The following is a 15,079-nucleotide window of genomic DNA, read 5'->3' as shown; positions in this document are numbered from 1 at the left end:
TTTCCCCTCCCTGACTCCCCCTCCCCAAACACACACTTTCAGCACAAATACACCCTTTGCTAATTGTAATGCCAGTATAATAAAGTTCCCCTGGCTTATGAGTACCACAACACAGGTCTGTCTCCTCTTCACAGCAGCTGTGTACACGCTCCTTCCAACCCCGCTAGGGCTGTTCTAGCGGAGGAGGCTCCAGGCCATCCGGATGGACCTTATCCGGGGACAATGTGACTGCTGCTCATGGTCCCACACTCAGAAGGCATCAGCCTTGACAGCCACCTTCAGTACCAAAAATGGGTGATTCCCAACCAGAGGCTCCTCATCTCCTTCCCCGTACTGCTCACCAACCCCTTCTGACACACCAAACCTGCATTTCAAAAGCCAAGTACAACTGAAATTTTTGGACAACTCTGTGAGAACAGAGTATCAGCACAGAATAAGCAAGCATGAGGTATACAAAGCTGATTACAATGGAACTGAACTGATATCTATGCACTTTGCACAGCGTCTCATCTGTCTTGAGGCTTGCCTGGTATGGGATGTTTGCTGACACTTTTTTCCCTGCAGTTACCAGATCTCACATACAACATTAAGTGTGAATACTATTAAAGCCCTAGCTCTTGGAGACAAGTCAATGAGAATTCCAGCTTTAGCTTTGTGCTTTTGTCACGGTGAACGGAAAGTTGGAAAATACAACCCAAGTACATTCTGCAGGTTCTGAAGTACAAGTCAAAACTAAGAGACTCTTTACTCAATTGCACGTGGTTCTGCCTATACCAAGTCAAAAATCAAAAGCTGTCTATTCAGTTTCAACATGTTCCATAATTATGACACTAGACACCTTTGTAGCACCACTGGGAATTAGCAGTGCACCACAGAAGCCATCACAAGACAGTTCACAGCGAGGGTGATATCCATGCATGAAGGGGAACAAACTGCTTGTAAGTGCTCCAAGCTTGTCCCTCAAATCCTCAGAGGATCTAACAGCCCCCATCTCAAACACGTGCACTTTCCACTGCAAGTACTGAACCTACCTCTTTTCGCCTCTTGTCAATGGCCAGCAATGCCTCACACAAGACAAAGACCTCTTCCAAACACCACACAATCATTCCTTCAGAGAAAGCAGATGAGCCTGAAAGAGACATGAGGAGCTTCAGAAGAGTCAGGTGAAGTTGGTCTCGGACCTCTTCCAAACTGTTGCTGACCCAGACCAAATCACACCCACTCTTTCCCCACTGCTCCACCTGTGAGAGCTCTGCAGTGCGGGGTCCTGGCTGCTGTTCAGCTGCGGAGCACCTGCAGTCTGAGCTGGGGCTCTGCCCTGCCCCAGCAACAACATTCCCAAGGGTCCCCGCTGCCTACCAGTGCCTAAATTCCTGCCACGTCACCACCATGCCAGAAGCCTTAAAGCAAAGTTAAACAAAAGCAGAAACTCCTGCTATTAAACTAGGGCAACATCGGTGTCACAGAGCAGATCCATATGAACGTTCAGAAGCTCCATCTCCTCCCATGATGCCCATAACCTTCACAGACAAGCTGCCCAGCGGGAAGAAGCTGAGAGGCCTGCAGACGTCCTCCTTTGCAGAAGGGGATCTCTAGCACCTTAGCTCTAGCAACCAACTATTCAGAGCTTGGGAGGGAAAAATCTCCTGTTTCTCCTCCTCATCTGGTGACACCTGTGTCAGCAACCCTGTCTCAGCCATGGTTGTTCAAAAAAAAAAACCTACCATGCATGTAGGCCTTTCAACCACAGCCCCAACACACCCACACAGAAAGCTGCCAGACACCTCCGTGCCTCCTGCTGGTGGTGACAGCAGGGTCAGTTGACATTCCCCTCAATCTTCCTCCACTTTCCGAACTCCAGGAACCTTTTGCTGAAGCGACGATTTCTTTGACTGACTTACGCCCAGCCAGCATCTTGCTCTCTGCAGGGTGAGGGAGTGGCGCAGGCCGGCAGGAAAGCCAGCTCCCTTCGGCTGCTATTTGTACACGTCACTCTGAACCTCCACATTCAGCATTGTCCTTGCCAAAGCCCCCCCCAGGATGTGCACGCTGTTCCCTCCCTTGCTGTCCCCAGAGCTGGCACAGCCGGCCGCTCCTCCTTCCTGCCCTGCCAGCTAACAGCCACACAGAGCACTGCGGCATGGGGGGTTTGAGGTGAGCAATGTGTGCTCGGGGCCTGCTCTCCCTGAGCTGGCACCCCTACCAGGCACGGCTCTCGTAGCATCTCTAGGGCACAGGGGTCACAGCAGACTTTCTGGAGAGGAGAACAGAGGCTCCCGAAGATCCTGATGGTCCCCACCACACACACACAAGGAACAGGATCCCGATGTCCCAGCAGCTTACAGCTCCTCTCCTCCACTGAGCGATGCCACTTCAGCCTCTAAACCTCCACGCTGCAGAGAGATGCGATGATACAAGAGCATCTGCTAAAGGCAGAGATGGTTTTTTTTCAGGACATGCACATTCAGCAGTGTTATCAGCAACACATCAGAGCAAAGCTTTAGCAGCGAGAAGAAGCAAGATACCAGGCTTTAATGAACTAATCTGGGCCTGCAGAGACTTTGTTCCAACTAAGTAAAGACTCCCCAAGCCTCCACTCAAGCCCCATCAGACCTAAGCCTCCAGCAACGTGACTGTTAGCTGCAATATCGTGCTCCCCATGCGACACTCCATCTCTTGCTGCTACCAGGCTCCAACTTCCAGAAGGAGGATCCATAAGGAGAAGTAATTGCCCAAGTGTCTCACTTGGGCAATTTTACAGGGCCAGGCAGGAGTGGTCCCTGCTTTTAGACCCATACAGGTACAGCCTCTGTACCCACCGTGGGAACACAGGGCAGAACCAAAGGCAGTCCCAACACCTCAGAGCTCTCAGTTCGGATCCAGACCCAAATGGCAGTGGTGCTTGGTGCTGGCAACTTCCAACCCCTTTGTGCACCTCCCTGCCCAAAGCCATGACAGTAGGGCCGAGCACAACCCCAAAATCTCCTCCAACATGCCTCTGTCCCCACTCTGATCTGTGGGGTAATAAATAGTGATCAATCTTGACAGAGAGCATCCAAGTGCCTGGCGTGCTGTGGAAGGTGAGGGCAAGGCAGGCTGCTGCAGGAGTGATCCCTGGCCTGCCTCTCGAGATGACCCCAGAGAATTCACACTGCCCGCTCCCTCCTCTTGAAAGGTGATAACAAAGGTGTGAGTTTCTAAGCCTGACTGGCTCATAGAGTTAAAACCCAGTGAACCTGACCAGATCAGTGATAAAGCCCAGAGCTGTGCTGAATTGGTCATTCTCTTGCTCTCTCCTTCTCTTGCCTGACCCCTCTTTTGCATGGTTCAGAGAATCGGCAAAACTCCCTGACACAGAAACTGGAAGACACTCGATCTGTCGGTAACAATTTCCAGCGGCTTTGATGGGAGCAGGCAGAGCACAGGGAAGCTAAGAAAGGGAAAGTGAAGGGAAAAAAAAGGAAAAGCATTTCTCCTGCCTCCTGTTCTCCTTGCTTCCTGTCACTCATTCATTTTTTCTTTGGCTTTCCCTCTTTCCTGGTACTCTGGGAGCATCCTTCCTTTGCTGATGGATAGATAAGGCAGCCCATGGGCTGCAGGAGGTATCCCAAACTGTGTCATGAAACAGAATAATTAATCATAGAGGAAAGACTGCACTCAAAAAGGTGGATGAACCGTCTTACTTCTAAGTCCCTTCTCTTGCAGTGTTCTGGTTCCCCGTCCAGGCCTGGGGTTGCCTGCACTGACACGGAGACCTGGAACAGGTAGGAAGGCCAGTGCAGAAGGCTGTACTGATCACACAGAGCCTAGCTTTCATCACAACAAAACCAGACCTTCACATTGCCATACAAGCTGCACCTTCAGATAACTCGCACCCTTGGAAGGGTCAGTGCTTGAAAACAAGCCACCTGTACAGAGGCAGGATGGAAGAGCACCAGAGGAGAAATAGAAAGGTTTACAGCAGCAAAAATGCACAGGAGGTACTTGGCTACTGAATCACAGTGAGTCAGGTTTCTACATTTAGCCCAGGCACCACCTACATGAGATAGCAGCAGGATGACAAAAGGGCGATAACCACCATGAAGCCTTTTCCTTCAAAAGGCAAATCACATCTGGCTCAGAGACTATATAGCATTTCATGGCTAGAGGAGACCATGATTCCCTCCCCCCCACCACCCTTCCCTTGACACAGACAAACTCAAAAGGAAAGTTTCCCTTCCTCCATGGTGGAAACACCACCAGTGTGTTTACAGCAGGAAAGGGTCCCAGGATTGAAGAACGGGCTGAAGTCTAACTTTGGAAGTGATCAGTGCAGGAGTTTCTCTCCTCATCCAGCTCTTGGCAGTGCCACAATCAGGATTCCATGGTGTCCATCCTCACTGGATCCCAGCATTGTGGCACATCAACAAAAGGAAACCCCAGAGGTGAAGTTGCAATTGCCCTCCCTGAGACTGCTGATCCAGAGCTGTGCCAAAGGCAGCTGCTTGTTCCCTCCTCCAGAGATAATTGCTTGTGTTTGAGACACCGCTGTTGCTCTCAGAAGATCTGGCATTTAGGTCTGCTGCAAGTACCCTGACCATGTCCCAGGAGAGCCACAAAAGGTCCACAGGTATTTGGTGTTTACTTATCCCCAGCTAGCCAGAGAGCAGTTACCGTCAGCCCACTGACGGGCCAGGTGCTGCACACAAACACTCCCACTGGCAGTACAGCCACAAATCAGCACCTGTTAGCAGGCTGCTCGTACTGCAAAATCCATCCAGGACAGGGGAGGGATCTTGCACGCCACAAGCTAGAAGCACATCCTGCTCGCTGGTGGGACTGGGGAGATCCCAGGAGTGAGATATGCAAATTCATCAGCGCAATTAAATAGAAAGGGTCAGGTCGATTAAGAGAACTCACAGGAGTGAGCAGAAAGAGGCTGTAACAGAGCCCACCTTGCGAAAACCAGAACGCCATCCGTGCAAACCTGACAGCCATGTCCACTTAGACTGCGTAGTCTTCAGAGCAGCAGCTATCTCCTACCATGCTTTGCACAGCACCCAGCACCCTAGGCCTCAAGCTGAGACAGGAGCCACCAACCTGTGATGAGCAGTGACAAAAACATTCACAACAGATGATTTATGGAGTGTCCTTCAAGCAGAAATCATTGAGTGAGCCACAACAGTTTTCAGAGCCTTTGAAAACAAGTCCCCCTTTAGGGTCACAACTGGCCCAGATTGCCTATAACCCTACAAACTGATGCAAACCACGAGTGTCAAAACCTAGGTAGTCTCAGCCACAGGAAAGTCAAGGCAGGGAAAGCGAGGGAGCAGATCGGACTCTGCACAGCTGCACCCTCTCACCAGTTACTGTGCAGCTGATGCTCTAAGACTGCCCAACACGACCACACCAGTTTTGGACTTATCCCACCATGGCCATTTGAAATGAGCAGCCAAGTAGCTGGACACCAAGGATAAATAAGATTTCTACTGATACTGCTTCCACAGCAGGACACTAGAAAATTTAGCTGACCTTTGTTAAATAAGCTCAATGGGTCCCGTGAGATACAGTGAATTACTGTGAGCCAAGCAATGAATATCTGCCCCAAGCCACAGCCCGCAGAAAGATTTTTCCTGTGCAAGAGGCTGCAACCCGTCTCTGGGCAACACATTTCTTTTATGCAAGGGGAATAGGGCACCCCAACCCACTGCCAAGGAAGCAAGTTGTGCCCCATCTACAAAACCACTCAAGGGTATGGGAGACTGCACCAATGAAGCTTTTGAATTGTGGCACAGGAAACTTCTCAGCAAGAAAGCTGAGTGGCCAACATAGCATCTGCCTGCCTGGGGTCCTCAGGGAGTTAGAGCAAGGGCAGGCAGCACCTGGGAGACAAGCCCAGAGACATCAATGTTGCAGGGTCCCATTAATGTGCATCCAGGGGCACGATGCAGACCCAGACCAAGGCCAGATGCAGCCACTCTAAGTCTTGGTGTTCCTGTGGGAAATGTCAGGCCTTCAGGAACACCTGCCCACCTGTCCCAGCTTGCCCAGCCGCAATGCAGGCCATGGCCTCTCCTGTAGAGGTGGCAGACGGGAGAGCAGTGCTACTCAAGGCTTTTTGATCCGTCCTGAGGTGGGTCTGGTGGGACACAGATGTCACATGTGGCAATACCAGCTGAGACATCACCATCCTACAGCAGGAAACTGCTGTCCTACCGCACCTGGAGAGGAAGGAAGCTGTACTACACAGCTGCACCTGGGCCGTTTCATTCAGCTTCTCCACAGCTGCAGCAGAAAGCTGAGCAGGGCTAGCCCCTTCAGAAGGAACTAAGCTAGGACAGTTTCCAACTGGCAAGGATGTGTCCAGCATCACATTTCTGGGTATCCACAATTGCTCCAGGTGTCACTACTGCTTCCTTTCACAACATCAGAGAGTGAGAAAGAACAGGGAGGGGAGAAATGAGATTGGAAACTATTTTCTTCTTGTCCTCCTTCTTTAAGCAACCCCAGGTTAAGTGTTTAGACAGATACCTGGATTGCCCCTTCATGGCAAATTGAAAAAACATCTGCTTCGGGTTGGTTTGAGCTCCCTTGGTTTTTCTGTCTCCCCCCGCACACACACCCAACTCTGGCTTCTCAAAAGTTCTAACTGAAACAGATCACAGTTTCTAACGTCCATAAAAACAGGAACATTTTTATTTTTGAAACCTATTTCAGTGGCCCCAAGGGGCCACCTCATTTTCAACGAGGTGGGGGGAGGCTGGGGCAGGAACAGGGATGGCTAGGGAAGGAAGATCATTCATTGTGGCTGAACAAGCACAATTCCATTTGCCAGGCTCTGAAATGAGAAACTCGTTGCTGATGAAATGAAAAAAAGGAAAGAGCTCCTCTGTCATTTTTCTCCTTTTCTCCACCTCAAGTCTTTCTTTCCTTTTTCTCCCCCCGCAACCCCCCCAGCCTTCCAAGCAGGCTCTCTGGAGATGAAGGAGGAGATGCGCAAAAAGGCTGGTGTCTCAAGGGAAACCCACACCTCTCTCAATATTCAGAATATTAAATGTGAAATGACAGAGGAGTTATCAATCTTATTTTGATGGAACAAGGAGTTTCATTTGTTAGTGCAGGATGTGAAAGAGGCCTTTCAGAGCCATCCACTGACTTTTCAAAACACATTTTACCACTGGAGCTTTGCGACTGCTCATTGTACACAGTGTCCAGGTAGGAAGGGGAGCCACATCTACTCCTGCCAACCTGTCCTAGGCAGAGAGCAGGGGAGGTGCAGACGGGCAAAAGTACACACAATGGCAGTGGTGCTGTGCAAAGCAGCAGCACAGGGTGATGGCCAGCTGGTGGAAAGCCTTATACACTACTTCAGTTGGCCTGTAAGATCTGATGATGCAGCCCAAAACGTGTAACGAAGTCAGCCAGACCCTCTGCTGACACCAGTGACTACAGCATCTGTGAAACCAACTGAGCCTAATCCTTAACTGTAGGCTGACCCCAAGCCCCCTTAGCATCAGCATGTCAGCACTCTTCCTCACCTCCCTAATCCTAGCACACCCAGAGAAAAGCTTGGGCACGAACAGGAGAGCAGCCTAACTCTGAGATAGGCCAAACATCCCCAACTTGATGATCACGTACCATACACGGCCGTCCGGAGAACTGGGTCCTGGCTGACCGCAGAGCAGCAGTAGAGCTGGGATTAGGCTCCAATGGGACCAGTGGGAAACAAGGCTGTTAGGGCAGCTCCTGGGGAAAAAAAATACTGTCAGCATTACAAAGTTTCCAAGTGAAAGACAGCTCAGCTACCTAAAGAGCAGAGAAGAGCAGACACAGGGCAGGACTGCTCACTGGTAAAGAAAGATAGTGTTGTGGGCCGTGGGCTGCAAGTTATATATTCTGGTCCATGTGGTTTTCTGGCTTCTTGTCAATCCTGCTGTTTATTAGGTTGGCATTTCTAACCCTTCCCTATGTTCTGTACTGTGTGATCCATAGCCCCCAAGCTTGTGCACTGTCCCCTTTTGGGGCAACCAGAAGGGACAGGTTTCAGTTTTCTCCTAATTCGTCTCTTAACACTGCCTGACTTTTCCTAATCATCAGCAGTTGTATTTGGGGCTGAACCAGCGACTGTGTGACCCGATTCTCTCTTCACTTGCTACTAACTAGTAAGAATTGCAGACAAATCAGATATATACAGGCTCCAGAGACCTGCAACAGACATGTGAGTTGCTCTGACCAACATTTTCAAGCCTTAAAGATAAAAGTTTGGTTCCTAAGTACACATTTACTACTACTGAAAACGTTCTGCTGCTCTAAAGTTAGCATAAGCAGCTATTCGGGACCCATTCAGGAGGAAGGATAAAAACACGGATACCCCAACATATTCAGCACCTACCCTTGGATTTAAGAACCAGCTGGAGGAGATAAGTAAAACTCCTTTGTTTCCCAGGGAGCTACGTTGATGTAAGCTAACTAAAGGTTCAGGCCCCCAAGTTTTATACAGACAAGTTGGAAATGCTGGACTGCTGCTGTTTCCTGCAGAGCCAGCATATCGCAACGAGGTGCTGTTGTTTATGACAGACCACTGTGCAGGAAAAATCTCCCGGTCTCAGACGTGGCCTTTCCATCAGAGGTCACCAAAAAGTCATCAGTGATTTCATCAGATATCAACCACCAACTCAATTGCCCTTACGTGCACACATAGCAGTAACAACGTACGGGTCACACTCATTTCCTTGTGTGAGTCAGTCACTCTGAGCCCAAGGCCACCAGTTAGGAGAAAGAAAGATCGCCTGAGATCCTGAATTAGATTTCTGCTTTGGCTCAGATCTCACTCCCAGAAACATGCCTACTGAGTGATTACAAGAATTATACACCCAGTGTAGTGTTACAGGAGGCTGTCCGAGGGAGCTGTACTGCAACAGCAGAGATCAGCGTGGTCCCACCTACACCCCAGCATCTCCACACGGATTGTGGATCTGCTCCGACATCTGCACCCCACAAATTTGGCTACTGTCTGATGTTAGCATCAGAAAGACAATAAAGAGATGAAAGAGTAATACAGACATTTCCCACGGAGAAAACACTTTTTCTAGCTGTCAATGATTTACAGGGTCACGCTGTTCTTTGTTGACAGATTTTATTATTTATCATGTTCATTGCTGGTGCACTAAGCAGCCCCACATGCAGGAATTCGGACTGCATAGTGCAAGGTGCTGCACAAGTACAGAGAGCTGCCACGGAGATAAAGGCACCTGAGTCCTGCCAGCTGCTGCCACTGCAGAAGATGCTGCAGATTCACAGCAGGACGTAAAAGAGGCAGTAGGGGAAGATGGCAGGTGTCCAGAGTGCCAGAACATTTCTCAGCTCAGCACAGAACAAAAAGATTCTTTTCACTCCATCAAGTTTATAGAGTTAAGTTCACAAACGCTAAATGCTTGCATCATTTTTAATGCTTTCTTACTGGCCACAAGGCTATCAAAATGCAGAGGAACTGCCTGCGCAGCCAGAATCCTGAACAGGAGATTACCCAATAATAATTATTATTATTGGTATTATTATTACAGATCTATACAAGCTGCCTCTATCAAGAGAGCATTGTATTCCCCTTGTGAAATAACATTTACTTTGCTCTTTAAAGACAAATTAGAGGCTTTACAGGTTAAAATATATATATATATACACACACTGGTAAGCTACTCCAAAGCACTGAGGGAAGGCAGCAGCCTACAGCAAATACATACAGATGTACCTGCTCAGTCTGCAGTCACCCTTCCAGCGGTGTAAATCAGGAGCAACCTTCCTGGAGCCAGAGCACCAGATACTCCACTAATACAGATCAGTGCAGCTCACTGGCTTCGTACGGAAACCTCACAGCCACAATACAGGCACAAATGGGCAATCAGGCCCGTCTGGGCTCAGCCCGTGCCCGTATGCTGTTGTTCGCTCAAAGGCTGACCTCAGCACCCAGCAGCTCCCCTGAAGTCCCCACCCCACTACGTCCTGCACTGAGCAGTGCCAACACACTGCACCTGCTTCAAAAATTTGCAGTGAAGAGACTGAAACCAGGTATATGCTGGATACACTCTCAGGTGATAAAAACACTTCCAAATCTCCTAATCATACTGTGAGCCCATATAATCCCTTATTTTCCTTCAAGCCTCAGCTCCCACCTAGTGAGTTTGAGATCTTCCAGAGAAAGGCTTCTCATCCCTAAAGAAGCCTCGCAACCCAGACCTTCAGGCTGGCCTTTCTGCCCACTTCTGGCCTCCATCTGCACCCCCAGCACATGGCCTATCAGCCACTGGCTGGGTTAGCTCTCAATCCTACTTGTGCTAGATCAGTCTAGAGCTAACTAGAAGCCTGAAGAACAAAACAGCAGAAGGAAAGACTGTGCAACAAAACACGACTACAACCTTGGTGAGCCAAAATTGACACAAACTCTGTTCAGACAGATTTCAGTGTGCCTCAAGTTGGAGTCAGAATTACCAACTCGACGTGCACATTTATTTTACTTACTTATTATTCAGAACTAAAGAAGTCACTTATCTCTGTCATGAAAAAAGTGAAGTGAAATACCAGCACACTGGGAAAGTAAATAAGTGCACTACTGCTCCAAGACAGCAGTGTGGGAGCTTTACAACACAGCTGGCAACCAGAGACCTGGAGAGGGACAGTGTCTCCTCACTGCCCTCGTATGTTATTTAACCGTGCTATTTTAGTTAAAGGGAGTAAGCTCCAAGTAAGCTGCAAAGCTCCCCACCTCAAGGACTTCCAGGAGGTTTCCGGAAGAGCTTCAGGGCCATGTCCTACAGTGCCTGTGCCAGAAGGACCCTCCAGGATCTCCTTCCACCTCCGTGACTCTTTCACCCCACAAAATCACAGAATAGATGAGGGGGGAAGGGACCCAGGAGACCGTTTAGTCCAGCCTCTCTGCTCAAACGAGGGCCAGGAGGAGGTTGCTCATGGCTGAATCCTGTCAGGTTCTGAGTATCACCAAGGATAGAGACTCCACAGCATCTCTGACAACCTCCTCCTGTGTTTGAGCACCCTATAAAATGATTGGCACCCAGTCACTTGTCACACTGATCTCATTCACGGGGCTACCAGGCCCCTCCATTTGGGGCCTACTTTTTCCACTTACCTCCTGCCAGCATTTTTCTGGTTAAAGGAAAAGCAGAAAGTTAAAGAGCAGCAACAGCTGCTCCGGTGTCTTCCCAGATGTTCAGCTATGTTCAGCCCGTTAACAGTTTGAGAAATCATTCGTCAGCAAAGGTTTTGCTGCCTTGCAGGCTTATCTCTGAAACAACATGGTACTTACAGAAGAACCTGCTCTCACCCTGCCACGCTTAGTACCTAGAAGCCCCTTGTCATTTCGTAACCCAACGGACTGTATTGGCTCTTTGGGATGCAGACATTATGCAGTGCCATGAAGGACACGGATGCAAAGAGGCTCCCACCTGTTAAAGCCACCTGCCTGCACTCACAGAAGTCAATCTGAGTGTTTCACAAATAGAAGTTAGCCCAGACTTCCTGGGTCCCGTGCTCCAGCACACCTCCCCGCTGCCTCCTGCCGATTACCACGCAATTACTGTTATGGTTCTCTGCTACGGGGCTTGATTGCAGAGGTCAGTGAAAGGGAGAACTGCAACAACTGAGTGTCAGTGTTGAGATCAGGGCATGGCTGCGATCAGGGCGGAGCAGCACAGCTCGCAGCCCAAGTCACAGCCGGTCAAATTACAAGCAGCAAAGGGCAGCCTGGGCAGGCCCACGTTAGGACCTCTTAACGCCCGGTCTAAAGGACTTGGAACTGAACCGCCGTGACAAGAGCTAATTGCCAGAGGGATACAGTCAGGACCAATTACAAGTGTTAACTGCCAATTAAAATGACAGGGCCAATATCAGGGCCACTGCAGAGATCAATTATGGGATTACTGCAAAGGCCCGCACGTAGATGAGAACAAAGCCCACCTGCAGCCACACGAAGAAACCCAGGTAAGGAGCTTCCAGAAGTGGAAGATGACTTTTTCCCTAGAGGCAGCTGTTAGAGGCACAGTGTCCTTCCACCGGCACGAATGAGGTTCAGTGAAGCTCAGGAAACAAGGCTGATTTACTCCAGCTGGAGTTTCAGCCTGGAGGCCTTTGGTGTTGGTAGGAATGGTGTAAGGAGACTTTCCTTCTCCCCAGTGTTAACAGTTTCATGGTCATAATGAACTACCAGGCTGTATTTACAGAGGGCTCACTGGAAAGAAGCACAGAGCACAGCTCCATCAGCTCTGAGGAACCAGCCAGGTGTGAGATGCAGTCCTCCACCACCACTTTGCTAGTGTTAACACCAGTGAAACCAGGATCACAGGTTTCAAGCTCAGCCTTGCTCTCTCCATGCTTAATTACCTGCCCATCCATTACACAGGGCATGAAAGGGCTTCTCAGACCTCTGCCAAGGCCTCCAGATGTTTCAGTGAAACAGAGCTTTATGGATAACCCTTGGGTTTTGCCTCCATTTGCAGAGCCCACACATTGCTCTTAGGGCCTGGGCCACCTGGTCAGCTCATACAGAGCACCCTCCATCCACTTTGAAGGCATCTAGCCCCAGGTGTAGCACAGTTGGGCCAGTGGTACACAAATACCTTCCCTCCTGTGCCCTCTAAGACTAGGTGAGGAGGGAGGGCAGAACATGAGGCAGTCGGGCAGAGAAACCATTCTGGGCGGCCTGCACACACAGAGATTTCCCCAGAGCCTGAAGTTGATTTGTTAGAAGGAAAATGCCTGGGATCCTATCTACTTATATACAAAGCCCTGTTCCAGGTATAATCTCCCCTAGAACAGAATCTCCCTGAGAACAGAATTGCTATATGCCCATGCAGACTGACCACATGCACCTTTGGGGAAGGACGCATTGCACTCCAGACTTCCACACATGGAGGAGACCGTGATTCCCTACACACTAGCCCTAGAAAGGGCTTATTTTGTAGCACTGAATACCACAGAGGCTGCTCAGATCTCTTTGGAGCTGCAGGACCCACAGCAACAGTGAAATTGGCTGAAGCCTCCCAGCACACCTGCGCTTACAGCACAACCAAGAGGACACCAAGCCCCCATCCCACAAGGCCTGGCTCCTTATCCAAGCACCCACCATCACACAGATCAGCATCCAAGCTATGCCCAGGCGCTGTGCCCCGGGCTGGGGAATGATGCCTCCTCCACCAGCTGGACAAGATTCCCTGCACGCTGTGCCACGCCGAGGCAGCCAGTCAGCGCTGCGCTACCTTCCCAACTCACCTCCGAGAGGCTGCTGCAAACCCAAAGAGACATTATCTTACCTGCCACAGTGTTACCTCCTTGACTGCCAGCAACGGCAAAGGGACTGGTGAAAAATGCTGTAAATTAATTAACATCAGACCTCTTGTAGCTGTTTGTTACTGTAAACAAACATTTTAATATGCAGTAATTAATTAAATCTGCCATGCTGTCCCCCTCCTCCCATTGATCTTTCTTCAGCTTTTCTTCTGCTCTGCCTCATCTTTTTCGCTTGGTGAAACAGATCACTTGCAAACAGAGACACTGCTTTCCCAGTGGTCCAACAGCAGCGACCCAATTCAAAGAGATCACTTTCCTCTTCTTAATCAAATGCCATTTCCTTTTTTTTTGCCCATGCATACTGGTTTCTTCTCCTCCTGTGCATATTCATTTCTCTCTCTGACAATTTCCTTCCCATTTATCAAACCCAAATATGAAGCTAAATGTAAAACTAACTTTTTGGTAAAGATTTAAACAATGCCCCAGCACTTCCCAAGTTGTTACCCATACAAAAGATTTTTATCAGATATACCTTGGCCCTGTCTACTTTCCTTTGGCAGAACCTTTCCAATCCCATCCCACCACATCTCTAAACTGTTTTATTTTCTCATCTCTAAGCTGAGCCCAAAGCAGAACCCCAAGTTTCCTCTGAAGCCATAGGCAAGCTGCAGACACTGCTCAGCCAACATACATTTCCCAGCTAAGTTTCCTTGGTAGCTCCAGCTTATATTTGGTGACGCGTTTAGAGCCCCACAGTAATACTGCTCTGTATTTTACCTTTCTCCCATCCCTACAGGATAACAGAAACCAATTGTAACCCTACAGTTTCTGCAAAGCTGCAGAGAGAGCCCTGTAACCCATGCCCAGACAGAAAGCTTACCAACAGACCCGGTCACTTTGAACCTGAAAGGCTAGTGTTGAGCTCTGGGTCCAAACTAGGGGTAAGAGAAAGAAAAAGAACAGCGTACCAGTTGGTGTGGAGCTGAAAATGCATAGCAAAAAGAAAGCAGTTACTGTTAGGGGACCTGGGATAGGAGAAATGTTCCTGCTGACAAGGGGACATCTCTGACTAACCAGGAAAAGGACAATTTAAGTAAAAGAACTGTAGCTACAACTGAATAAAAGAGCAGTCCAGTGCTCCAGTTACAGTGGGCTGAAAAGCATCAACGAGCAGGAAGAGCAGGGCTGCTCCACAGCAGCAGCGAGCCAGGAAGCAAAGCCAGCTACAGAACAGGCAACACTCACCAACTAGAGCAGTCCCCCGACATCCAAACAGTGTTACCAGAGAAGGGCCCATCAGTGTTCCTGGACAAGGCAGGGCGTTGGATTAGGTTCAGGGTCCTTCCAGGGAGCCCAGCCAGGAGCAGCATGAGATGGTGCTACCAAGAGCACTCAAAACCAACCTACACCTCAGTCCAAGATCCTTCCACAGGACAGGGCTGAAGAGAAGTGACCCTAACACACCAAGCAAAGGACCAGGTGTGGGATGTGATGAAAACTCCCAGGCCAATGGGCAGAGGGTATGTGGATGGGAGGCCCAGGTGAGGCCCATCAGGCCGCTCAGGTGCACGGGCATGCCACAGGGCCCTGCTGTCACGGTGTGGCTTCACCCCTTACAGCCTGCTGCCTCCCGTGGCTCCACACGGGGCTGCTCGGGGGCAGGAATACAGCACTTGGGGGGACTTGGACCTAGGGTGCAATCAAGGCATGGACATGGAAGACGGACGTGATGTGGGGGACCCCAAGGATGTTTAGGCCATTTCCCTTTCCCGGTTTCACTGCAAATACCCATTCCAACTGGGCC

The 15,079-nt window shown here is 49.7% G+C and overlaps 1 long non-coding RNA gene across 1 annotated transcript in view; it reads right to left on the bottom strand.

Moving 5' to 3' along the window:
- The window catches only part of LOC310902846, a 100,912-nt gene extending 86,052 nt beyond the window's left edge, over positions 1-14,860 (bottom strand). Inside the window, exons 1-2 of the long non-coding RNA XR_014587035.1 lie at positions 14,521-14,860; positions 7,618-7,725 (exon numbers count right to left, since the gene is read on the bottom strand). This is a non-coding gene — a long non-coding RNA (uncharacterized lncRNA). The remainder of the gene's footprint in view (positions 1-7,617; positions 7,726-14,520) is intronic.
- Positions 14,861-15,079: the final 219 nt, after the last annotated feature.

This window comes from Anser anser, assembly GCF_964211835.1.
Source record: "Anser anser genome assembly, chromosome: 7".
NCBI lineage: Eukaryota > Metazoa > Chordata > Aves > Anseriformes > Anatidae > Anser > Anser anser.
The sequence above is the reverse complement of the archived record's forward strand: the minus strand, read 5'-3'. Positions and strand labels throughout refer to the sequence as shown.